Consider the following 12259-nt stretch of genomic DNA (forward strand, 5'->3'; position numbering starts at 1 on the left):
CTCATGGCTCCTGAGGTATAAACGCTCACTGGGGATGCTTTCCTGCAGGTATAAGGGCCTGGGACAACAATGAGAGGGTGGTAGGGCCCCCTTGGGCCAAGTTGGAAGGCGGGGGAGGGTGAGGGGGGGCGGTGGCCACCGCCCCCCCTCACCCTCCCCCGCCTTCCAACTTGGCTGAGGGGGCTGAGGGGGAATGGCGGCGTTGCCAAATAGTGAGCCGCAGAGGGCGGGCGGGCGCGGGGGGGAGGAGCCCAGGTGTCCCTTCCTGCCACATAGTGCGCCGCCCCCTTCCCCGCCTGCCCTGGCGCTGGGGCTCCCGCCGGCGGCCGGGAGGGATGGACTGAGGAGCACAAAGACGCGGAGGGCCCCGCGGAGGTAACGCGGTGGGGTGGGGGAAAGGGAAAAATGAAGGGAAGGGAGGCTCTTCTCCCCGCTGGATGGAGGCCTGGAGCGGTTTGCCAGCCCCCCCCCCCCCCCTCCTCCGAGCTTGGCGGCTGAGGGAGGGATGGGGATGCGGGCGCCGTGGGATGAAGCTTCTCCCTCTCCGGCTGGGGGAGATGCTGCAGTGCTGTCTTTTTTTTTTTAATTATTTTTCCCTTTTGCCTCGTCGCCGAGCTGCGAAAGGACAGGGCTTTAAATCCTGCGCCTCTCCTCAGGAGCTCTGCTAACCAAATGAAACCCGTGAGAGTAATTATTATTATCACGGACCATCCTTGGGCCCCTGCAAGGCTTGGGACTTCTCTGCGGGTCTCGGGAAAGTTCGAAAAACGTTTATTTAGGGTTTTTTTTGCGTGTGTGTGTTCGCACACGGCTCTAGCTTGGCTGTCGCTGCTGTCCAAGTGTGGAGAGAGGGGATCCTGGTCAGGGCATGAGGAGCATCAGCTGCGTGCTCCTGGGCTCCAGCGCCCTGTTTTGCTCACACTCAATTTCTTTTCATTTTCTGTTTGTATCAGCATTGCAAAAATTCACGATGGGTGCCTTAAACCTGACGTTCCAGAGGTGAGGGTCGTGGTGGGCCTTTTGGGAGTTTATTCCTCGGTTCTGGTCGATTTTTGTCTCATGTTAAAAAGCTTATTTAGGAATTCAGAGCAGATTTATCAACCGGACTTTGGGGCAGCGTGGCTGGACGATGTGATCTTAGCAGGGAAGCCTTGGACTGGCTCTGTAAGGAGGGCAGAACGTGCCTCAAAAGCAGCAACCACCGCAGCTGGTCGCGGAGGTGGGTTGCTTCTGTCTTCTCAGCATCATTACATTGCAGATGAGTTGAGGCTGAACTGGCTGGTTTTCATCCAAAGGTCCTGGACCCGTGTCTGGAGGGTAGTGATGAGAGAGCAAGCGGAGGAAAAAATGTGTAGGGTTGTCTCATTTGTGTGGTGCTGCTATGTGGAGGAGATAAGTTTTAAAGCAAATAGATAAAATTAATGGCAATGACTGTCTGGGCAGAAAATAGTTGACTGATGGATATAGGAGCACAAATGTGTGAAATTGATGAATTAGCAAATGCACGGGAGAAGATGTTGCTTAAATCAGCTTTGGTACCAGAGGAGTGAAACTGATCAATGTGATCTCAGCCTTTAAAAAAGGGCTTTGGTGTGCCAGGGGCACCTTGAGGCTGTTTCATCTACCTCCTGGTCCAGTTGCTGGTGATTGAAGTAAAGTACAGGTGTGGCAGGCATGTGGCTGCGTGTGATCTGCTGGAAAGGGATGGAGGGGGCTTTGGGGGGAGCGGGACGAGCTGAGGTGGTTCTGTGCGTAGCTGCTTTGGCAGCAGATCTGCTGTGAAAGCCTCCCCTTCACCTTCCTGCCAAGGATTACCGGCGTGTCTCTTGTACCAGGGAGTTCTCTGGTCTGCACACCCCGTCACGCAATTGGTCTGCCTGAAAACTGTGTGAACTCCTCGTTCAAGCCTCCTTGGTGGCATCCAGTATTTACACGGAAAGAAAGTTTGAACTCGGGGAATGTTGTGGGCTCTTTGGCTGTTATCAGAGACACTGGTCAGTCCTACTTTGAGTAAGGAGGGCGTGTGCTCATCAGTGAAACAAAATTATAATTCTGTGATTAATAGTGTATGCCAGTTCTAGCTTTAGAAATTTTCACACTAACGCTTCTAGTGATACACACATTTTTTGGAAGGCATCGTTACCTTTATTTAATTTTTGCTGGGAGAATGTGAAGCCCAAAGCAGGAAGGAAGGAGTGGGCTATTTACAGGCTGAGTGTTTAACGATCGAGGTTAGTGCATGATGATCATTAAGCTTGTCCTTAATTCTTGACCAATAGATGGAGTGCTGCTACGCTGTAGAATATCTGAGGATTTAATGGACTCTTGGTTAAATCAGTCGTTATCCTTGATTCTTGCCTGAGGATTGAGGCAGCTGACATTTTTGTTTAAGGAAGTGATGATTTTGGGGTGGTGCTGTTAGGCTGTTGTGTACGCTGGGGTCATCTAATCCAAAGAGAAGGTTCAGGTGGTGCCTCTCACAATGGAGACTTTGCATTGCTTGTGGAGAGAGTGAGCTTGAACGATCTGAGTGAATGGGGATGCTTTACTGTTGGTCAGCGAGGCGTACTGAGACTCTTCTATTGACCCTTTGCTGGTTATGAAATGAGTGTTGGTTGTTTGACAGGGCTGGATGAGCCGAGCTGGGTTCAGTGTAGCTGTGCTGGAACTGTCCCTGTTGCATGTGATGTTAGGGGTGACATTGCACATGAGGCTGCCTGCTTTTGTTCAGCTCAACTTGTTACAGGCCAAGTGACCTGGCAGAAGGTGCTATTTGGTCTGGAAATTATCAGAAATTAACATGAAAGAGATAAAAACCGAAAAATGCTTTAAGACAATAAGTGGTATGTTTTACAGGTGAAAAATACTGCTGAAAGAAAACAGAAGGTTGCTAGTTTTTGACTCCTTAAAATCGTTGTTGCATGTTAAAACTGCAACAAATGTCCTTGCAACACTGGATGGTGTTGGAATGAAAATGCTTTAACAAAACAATTCTAATACAGAAGAATACTTGTGTCACTTTGAGCTGGTGCATAAAAATGCCTTTGCTAGCTTTTTTAAAAACTGGATAAAATGTCTTGTTTCTTTAGCAAATGTCCTGTGACATTAGCAGCCATAGCAACCTCTGGCTATTATTTCCCTTGTAAATCAGTTTTGCAATTTTGTAGTGGTGCTGTTTAAAAAAACTGAGTCAGGCATTGTTTTGGTATTGCATTCTTCCAAGTCAATCTATATTATTTATTAACATTGCATCACAGGCTTTTCCTCAAGCTATGTTTTGAAAAGCTGGTTGCTGTATGACAGATGGTGGTAGATGGTGGTGTGGCTTCTAGTAGGGTTCTTGGGGGGTTAGTTGTCTTTTGTGTAGTTTTTTTTGGCAGATGAAAATGAATAAAAGCTACTTGACCCTTAGGGAACAAGCAGTAACTTATTCATTGTGTGTTAATGTTACATCTGTTTGCTACAGTCTAGTCTGCTTCCTACATTAACTTTGAGTCACTTGGCTATGGGGAAACACTTTTGCTTCTTTTATGTATTGGAGATAACACAAGACATAGTGCATCATTGCAAAGGAGATTTTGAGGCGTTTCTTTTCATGTTGTCCTAGCAAGTACATAGCTATTTTGTGGATAATTTGTGGTCTGGATTATTAAGATAAACCAATTTTAATGTATTTGGTTAGATAACGAAGTATCTTTAGTTATTGCGTGTTCTTAATCTAGACCATAGGAGAGGTGTCACTTCAAAATAACTGGTAAACTGGAAAATCTTTACTATTAAAAAACTGAGATTTTTCTTGGATTCATTGAGAAGTTAGTCAAAGAAGGCTTGTGAGCTCCAAAACTCGGTTTAAGTGTGATGGTTCTTGGTTGTTTCCCCCCTGCCTTGATCTTCAGAGTTTGGTAAATGAGATGTAGGCATCTATTTCGTTAGCATTCTGGGAGCCCACGAAATGTAAAATGTCTTGTGGTAGGAATGACAATTCTGCTTGTCAAGGATGCAGTCAAAAAGTGCTAATTAGGAAAATAGTAAAATGGTCTCACTCATTGTTCCATTGTCTTAAACTGGTTTGGTCTTGGCTAGGAAGAAGCTCTATTCTTGCCCTGTATTGTTTAATGTGATAAAATCCCAGTGACATCAAAGCAGCAGGTAGTTTTCATGCGAATTAACAGGTTGATGTGAAGATCAGTAAATCGCAAGGTGGTGTGAGAGCTCCAGCTTGCTTTGTAGCTTTTCACGTTGTGTTTTCTTGACCTGCAGCAGCTAACAGCTGGTAAATCCCTTTTCCCTTGTGCAGTCAGTGCCTCCTGAAGTTACTTCTCCAGCTGAAGTACACGGCAATCTTGAATACCGTAGAGCTGATGGCAACTTGCTGCTGTGCTTATTGCTGCTCTGCTGCCCTGAGCGAGTCCCTAGCACAGTGTTGGTGTTAATGGTAGCTGGTACTTAGCCAAAAGCTGAACTGTCTGCTGTGTTGGCCGAAGAATTAGGATTCTGTAGAATTGCTTCTTGAAAATCTCTGCTTGTTATCTTCACCTCTACCTGTAATAATTGGTCCCAAGAATTTTTCATATTGTTGCATGCCTTTAATTGTTACATGATGTGTTTGGTTTTAGTTTTTTTTGGTAGAAAACAAGCATTCCTATGCATTCGGGTAAAAGAAAGCTGGGAAGGGACTTTTTATAAAGGCACGTAGTGATAGGACAAGGGGGAATGGCTATAAACTGCAGAGGGGCAGGTTTAGACGAGACATAACGAGGAAAGTCTTTGTGATGAAGCACTAGAACAGGTTTCCCAGGGGAGTTGTGGCTGCCCCATCCCTGCAGGTGTTCAAGGCCAGGTTGGATGGACCTTGAGCAGCCTGATCTAATGGGAGGTGTCCCTGCCTGTGGCTGGTGGGGGGTGGAATTAAATGATCTTCCAACTCAAACCATTCTGTGATTCTATATCGTGCATAGCTATTATGCTAAATACATTATAGTTTAGAAGCCAGCTGGATCTGCGTCTTGTATTTGTAGATACGTGGTGGATGTCAGTTCTGGAAGCAGGGTGCTTACCACCCAGTCAAGTGTTCCTGTGCATGTCCTTGTGGATGGTAAAGAGAGTGCAAAATAGGATAGCTTAATAATAGGATAGCTTAATAATAGGATAAAGGTTGCTTGACTTATTCTAGTACAGTAAAAAACAGAAAGGAAGAATAGAGTTTGAAATATATATTTTTGTTTTCCGCTCCAAATGTGGGCTGGGTTTTGGTGGAGGAATGCTTTTTTGACAGCTCTAGAAGTCTTGACAGAATACTGTGGCAGTGATTTGGTGCTGAAACTCTGTGTGATCCAAATTATAGCTTTCATTGATCTAGAAATTAAGTTGGCTGGGTTCAGAAAGATTGCTGATATTAACATAAGTTGTTTTATACAATCCAGTACTTCCTTAGCAACCTGTATGACATGTTAGTCTTTATGGTTTTATGTACAAAACCCCTCCGTATTTATAAAAAGCACCAGTAAGGCCACCAAGTCAAGTATTTGAAAACTGGGGAGTGCTTTCCAAAGAAAATACCCTGGATTTAAAAATGAAAATTAAACTGTAGCATTGGAAAGCATAGTTAGGAGCCCTTGTGTCAGGAAGAAAAGTGCTTTGGCTCGGGTGCTTCAGATCTAGCAGACACTTAGCAGAGGCAGCTTTCAGCCTTATGTATGAAAAATTCGATGAAATTAGGATTGTGGGACAGAAACAGTGGACAGTATTAGGCAATGCATCCAGCTCTGTCTAGAACTGAATACAATGACACAAAAGTAGTGACCTCGCAAGTGCCTTTGTGTTTTCCTGACTCAGATGCATGCCCAATTTTAGGAGTGCTAATGAATTGCACAGTAATTTCTCGAGGCTCCTGGTTAATGCTAAAACGGGAGTAAAACACAATTTAAGCTAGTTCTCTTTTAATATACTAATTATTGCAGCACACCAGACAACCTGCTGCATTTGCTGTGCATCCTAAACCACACCAAAAAACTTAACACTTAGAACATTCAAACCTTATTTGGGTATTGCATGATATATACCTTATTGGGTATTGGCCTATGGAGGGTAAGTTTTCTCTTATATTTGTTTTCAGCTGTACTATCTGCAATTTCTGTGATGATGATGAAATTTGGGGTGCAGGAAGCTGTGCATAAAACTAATACCTGGCACTGCCATGTTAACTGAATACAATCTTAATGCTGCTGTAGTATTAATGCCATAATAAACAAATAATTAGTCAAATAGATGCTTCTGTTATCATGATTAAATATCAATAGTGCCCAGAACAAGCCCATCATCCTGTTTCAGATCTTTATTGTATATGAGGTGTTGTATTAAATACAAAAAAAAAAAAGCAAATATGTTTGTGGTCTTTAATTCATTTACTAAATGGAAGCTGTTGTTTCTTAGAGCAAACTGTATTTTCATGCCAAAGGTTGTGTGACTTTCTTATTCCCCAAATTATTGAGGTTGTGAAAGAATTGGTGGGTATGTGTTGATTCTTCTTTTTTTTTCTTTTCTTTTTTTCCTCTCCCATCAATGGTTATAATACCAAATGCAAATAAGATTTCTTACTGACGTGCTGATTGTTACGGATTGGCTATCCAGAGATGTTTGTCTTTGATGCGTAGCTGACTTGGCATTCAAAGGACACGTGTGTTCTGTGTTAAATGGCTTAAGGACAGGAGTGACACAGTTGGAGAGCTTGGCGGATACCTCTGTGTGTGTGATTTGGAACAAAAAACTCCGTCCTCTAAGACAAGTTGTCCAAAGTAGATCGCTAAGTCAAATTTTCATAAGCATTTCTATTGCGGAGATTTAATCCTGAGCAGCTGAGGAAGAAAAATGAAGTTGATACATGCTTTAACTATGGCTTGTACAATATTTTATAAAGCAAAATATTTGTGTAGCCAGCAAAACACTCTTGATATGTTTAACTTGTTCCTTATCAACCTGATTGAAATCGTGGGTCTGATGCTGAGTAGAAAAAAATAAGAAATGGGCAGAAAAACTTGCTAGTACATTGAAATTTGTGGGGTTTTCACATAAATAAAAACAACCAGAAACCAAGCCCAGTGGTCTGGCAGTCAGGTTCCCCCCTCCATTTTTTACCCTGTTTCCAGCTTTGTTTAAATAGTTTTGCAGCTTGCAAAGAGATTGAAGACATCTGTGTAGCTCTAGCATTAGTGACTGTACTCAAAACAGGTTAGTTTAAAAAAAACTGAGTTTGAAATGGTTCCAGGTAGCTTCCTAGTTAAAACATATCACATAACGTACAGCACGTGAACTCAAGACAACTCAGTTTAACTATATAAAGCATTCAAGCTGTAAGACATCAGGAGGTATTTTTATAGGTGCCTGGATAATTTCCCCTTAGGTGGCAGAGGGATGGTGTGGGTTCCCTTTTCACATCAAGTATTTTCCTGTGAGCCTAGGGGAAACTGAAGTACTGCTTCCTCTTTTAATGTTTGTTGCATACACGCTATGCTCTTTGTGTGCATTTGCACAAACTTAGATGTTTTTAAACAGCAGTGTCCCTAATTTTACATGCCCCAAGACAACTCATGGTCAAGGGCTAGTTTTCAAAGACTGCTTAGTTCTTCTCAGTCGCCCTGCCATTCAAAATGGAAATTTTTGCTCTCTGATCAGCAGAAAATGTTCTTTCTTCCTGTTCCTAATTTGAATGTTACTGTATGTCAGTGCTTCTAATCAAATCAAGTGACTTTTAAGGTATGGTCAGGTGGGATCCTGTGCCCTTTGAAATATCTTAAGTCTGAAAGTCTCTAATTACCTGAATCAAGACACCATCTCTCAGTGATGGACCTGAAGTGGGCCAGTGGAGATGATAAAGTGTGGTAGGATGTCTTCTATATCAGAGAAGTGTCCTCCAGCAAAGGTGGTTGATATTTCAGTCCTACGGATGCAGGAGGGAGGAGTACTCTGGTCCATAGGCAAGGAGAATAGTAGCCCAAGCTCACCCATTGGTTCCAGGGCCAGCAGCTTTGGCTGCCTGTTCATTTCATGTAGCTGGAAAAACAAACTGCCTATCCCGTACGTATCTGCAGAGCAATGTGCATATGGGCAAACCTTCTCAAGAACCTCAGTTGCTACGTGGCTGTTGTCTCTAAGCTTGAGCCTGTGAACTGTTTCACAGGGAGCCTCCAGGAAAGAATAAAGTATGGTAGTCTTATTGTCCCAGTGCCTGTGTTAGGAGATCCCGTCTCTCCACTGGAAAATATCTGTTTCTTTGTTGAAAAGGGTCGAAATTCTCTCCTTTAGTCCTTTAGGGTGGAAAATAGTAAGAACTTTAATAAATCTGATGTATCGCTTCCTTTTCTATTAATATTGGCTAGTATGTTGCGTAAAACTCTACTGTATGTGAAATCATGACTAAAAACAATTGGCTGATGGTCAGAGTAAGATTAACAGCATCATATTTATAACCTAGGTTCGCCTCCATCAAGACAAAATAGCTTGAGGTACACCTTGTAACACTAGTGTCTGGCTACTATCAAACATGCTGCAAATGTATGGTAACAGGTACTGCGTGCAGTAAATTTCTTTGTAGTAGAAACCTGATGTTGTCGCCATTCCCAGGGGGTAAGTCAAATTACATTATTACCGAGGCAGAGCTAACAGAGCTTTGCTTATAGTATGCATACAGACAAGAGGGTTCTTCACAGGGAGGTGACCTTTGCTGTATTTTGGTTTCAGATTTCACAGGGACCTAATTCAAAGTTTTTAGCTTCAGTCCACACCCTGCTGGCAGTCAGCTATAAAACTCTCTTTGAAGAAAGATGTTTTTTTTTTTGTTTACTCCTTTTGTAATACACTGCTGCCACTGTTACTTGTCAATATAGCTGATAGTTCAAAGATGAAATTAAATGGGCAGAATTACTGGTTACAATGTGCAAACTCATAGTGTAAGTTACTTTTAGTACTCTCCTGTTTATTAGTTAACTTGAAGAATGTGTGCTAGCATATATTTCTGCTGGGGAAACTATTATGTTTGACGTAGCTTAATGTAGTGTACTCCCTCCAAGGTCATTCCACCTTCTCTCTAAACTTTTGTTGGGTTACTCTCTCTTTTCAAAACCAACTTAAAGAAACAGATTAAAGCTCTGTAATCCTATTTAAGAACCCAGTCAAATAAGAAGTCTGCCTGTCATTGTTCCAATAAATATAATCACCTCTTTAATACAGTCACTCCTCTCTAGGACCCCCATTTCCACCTGATTAAATCATTTGGGTTGTATGGTACAACCAAAGCAAAGAGGACATCCTGGCGATGTGGTCCTGCCTCATCCTCTCTTGTGTAAGCCCTGCTGCTCACTGACCTTGTGCAAGTCATTTATTGCAGCAGAATACCTCTTCTTCCCCCTATTTACTTTAGCTCTCCATAATAAATTGAATTAACTCAAAAGAGTTGAGTGACCACTAGAGTGGATGTGAGGTGTTGAAGGCATCTGCAAAAACCTGTGGGGTGTGAAAATGTAAGTGGAAAGCGTTGGCAAGTTGAACTTCTATGAGGGGACTTGTTTGTAGGAAAATAAGAATGAGAAAGTTATCTGACACGGCAGCCACTAGGTTATGAGGTACCTCTGCCCTCCCCCCTCAAAATCTGAGTGGAAACAGTCATGTTTAAAGAGACTTTTTGGGGTAAATGTAATGCTTTGGAGAAACTACTTAGATTTCCAAGTGGTTTTAATTAAAATAATCTCAACATGTTCTGCTGAGCTGCTCTTTGGCTCCCGTATCCTGCACCCGTATCCTAGCTCTGTGAGGCTGCCAGTGACAGTCCCACGTAGTGTGGAGGTGTCGGGTGATTTGGGTTGCTTTCTGGAACAGCCTTCCCTTGTCTGTAGAGTTTGCAGTGTCTGTGCGTAGCGCAAGATACACGATTAAATTTCTGTTGTAAAATAAAAAGGCTTTTGCTATTGAACAGTGTGTACCTTTGCTGCCCTTATTGTTTTTATTCTGTTTCATAGTTATGTATAAGAAACAGAGGCTAAATATTGTCATAGGAAAACCTCATTTTGTCAGGTAAACCACTGTGTGTATGTTCAGGAATGCACAGAACAAATTATTTCTCTGAGAGGAAGGGATGAGGTTGCACTTGGTTCTAGTAGTGAGCATACATATATTTGCAAGACAACTTTATATATGAAGAAGTTAGAATTACATTGAGGAAATTGTATACAAATAAGTTGTTTAGCACAGCTCAGCCTGCCTCCAAAAATACTGTGTAACTATTAACTTTCAGTCTCTTATGTGCCTTTGAAAATGGTATTGCCTCTCCTTTTTCCATTCAGATTCTCATCAGTTAAATGATGTGTAAGAAAAACATGGTGTTGCTACCAACAAATTTGGCAGAAGAATAGTTTTAGAATTGTAATGCTGAGTTTCCAACAGCAGAAAGATGGTTCCTAATAAAGTTGATTGAAAGTGTTCCAGTTAGTCTCTGTGCAGGTGGTGAATGATACAAGTGCACAGCATAAATAGCTGTCCTGCAGACAGCGCTTTATGGTCTTCAGGGCTGGGTACTCCTGGTTTTTCCTGGGCACCTCTTTCCCCTTTTCTCTCTTTTCCCAGCTGCAATGAACCATTGTTTTCAAAAATTTGTATTTGCTTTGTTTGACGTGATATGCAGGCTTCGGTGTAGATACTTAAGGAGTATTAGCAAAGTAATACTGGCTCAGTCAGAGTAAAGATGCTTTAGTTAAATAGACTATGGCTGTGTTTAAAAATAACAGCTCTGGCTGTATCAGCATGTTGGACGACCTGATACTGACTTCAACAGAAGAGCTTCTGAAAATTACTTTGCCTGCTGCACATATTGCCCCACTGTGAACTTGTTTTCTCTTGGTACTGTTTTGGTGTAAGATGAACCAAAACAGAGCCCCTGGATTTTAAATGTGATCAGCCAAATGGCTTCAAAGAGAGCTTGTTGTACTGGGTACCTTTTAAATACACAAACAGGAGTAGCGACCCCCTGCTTTTGTTTACATCATTGAAACAGTGGTACCTGGGGTTGGGTGCAGAGATGTCCTCATCTAAGCTCACTAGTTTTGGGTTCTCAGCCATGTGACTTCTGTAGGATAAAGGTGGTGTGTGTGCTTTACCAGCCTGGGGTCAGCCTGTGTGTGACTGCGATGCTTGCACACGTGTAGGCTGTTGCTTCCTCATAATAGTAAAATATTTGTGGATCTTGTTAGTAATTCCCATGCAATTGTCTCATCTCACCTTAGTCCTGGTTTATCTCTGACTTCTGCTGCCTTTCTGAACGCTCATTTCAAACACTGGTATTCTTAAGAAGTCTTGATTAATGAGATATAGGCCATATGTGAAAAAAACCCAACTCTTTTTGAAAATACTATGTATATCTGGTGTTTATTCCGTTACTTAGGGTTCTTGTTCTGTGTGGGTTTTCTGTCCTTTTTTGTTTCTTGGCAAGGAAGACAGCATTGCATTCTTGTACCAAAAGGAAGGGTATTAAGCTTACTCATAAAAAGAAGATTTATTTAAATGTAGTTTTTAACTTTGTCCATTGGGTTTTTTTTATACCCTTGCCATACTTGGATTACTGGCTTCATTCATACGGTTGCCGTATCAAGTACGGATGCTGTCTTTGTTAAGATATGGCTCCTCAGGGTTTTTTGTTACAGAGGTTTCTTCATTCAGGGAAAATGAGGGTATAATAAAGAGCATCCAAGGACCGGACATAATGATTCTAGGTAACTGGAACAAACAATGCCAGATTTGGCCCATGTTGGATTTTCCATCAAATTTTTTATTGGCATTTGTTCATTTTGCTTTCAGCAGAGTTTAAAACTGAGGCAGTTTGAGTGCTTGAAGTGAGTGAAAGACCAATAGCAGAGGATTTGGGCAATACTTCAATCGCTGTATCCTATCTTCATGCATCTATCCTGAATTCTGGCTTACTTGGGAAGTCTCCTTGATTCAAAGGCCATTAGAGCCATAAATTTGATGGGAGACATCCAGGTTTGCTGAAAGGACTTTAACTGAAGCCAGTGTAATAGACCTGGCTGTGCCTGAGGTTCCTACAACCTTGTTCCAAGCATTCAGCTCGTGCTCGGTGAGAAGCAGTGCTGCTTTCTGGCACAGTGAGTACCTGACTTTCCTTGCTGCTGCCTCTGACCTGCTGCAGCTTGCCTGCTAGCTGTTAATGGTATCCTTCACCTTCTACAGTTATAAAATGTTATTAATTGTAATATGC

The 12259-nt window shown here is 42.4% G+C and overlaps 1 protein-coding gene across 3 annotated transcripts in view; it reads left to right on the forward strand.

Moving 5' to 3' along the window:
* Positions 1–279: 279 nt before the first annotated feature.
* The window catches only part of ADD3 (adducin 3), a 94253-nt gene continuing 82273 nt past the window's right edge, over positions 280–12259 (forward strand). For all 3 annotated transcript variants that reach the window (XM_069864215.1, XM_069864214.1, XM_069864216.1), the window contains exon 1: positions 280–375. The gene's annotated coding sequence lies outside the window, so the exon portion shown is untranslated. The remainder of the gene's footprint in view (positions 376–12259) is intronic.

The sequence above is a fragment of the Phaenicophaeus curvirostris genome, chromosome 9, assembly GCF_032191515.1.
Source record: "Phaenicophaeus curvirostris isolate KB17595 chromosome 9, BPBGC_Pcur_1.0, whole genome shotgun sequence".
In the NCBI taxonomy this organism is placed as follows: domain Eukaryota; kingdom Metazoa; phylum Chordata; class Aves; order Cuculiformes; family Cuculidae; genus Phaenicophaeus; species Phaenicophaeus curvirostris.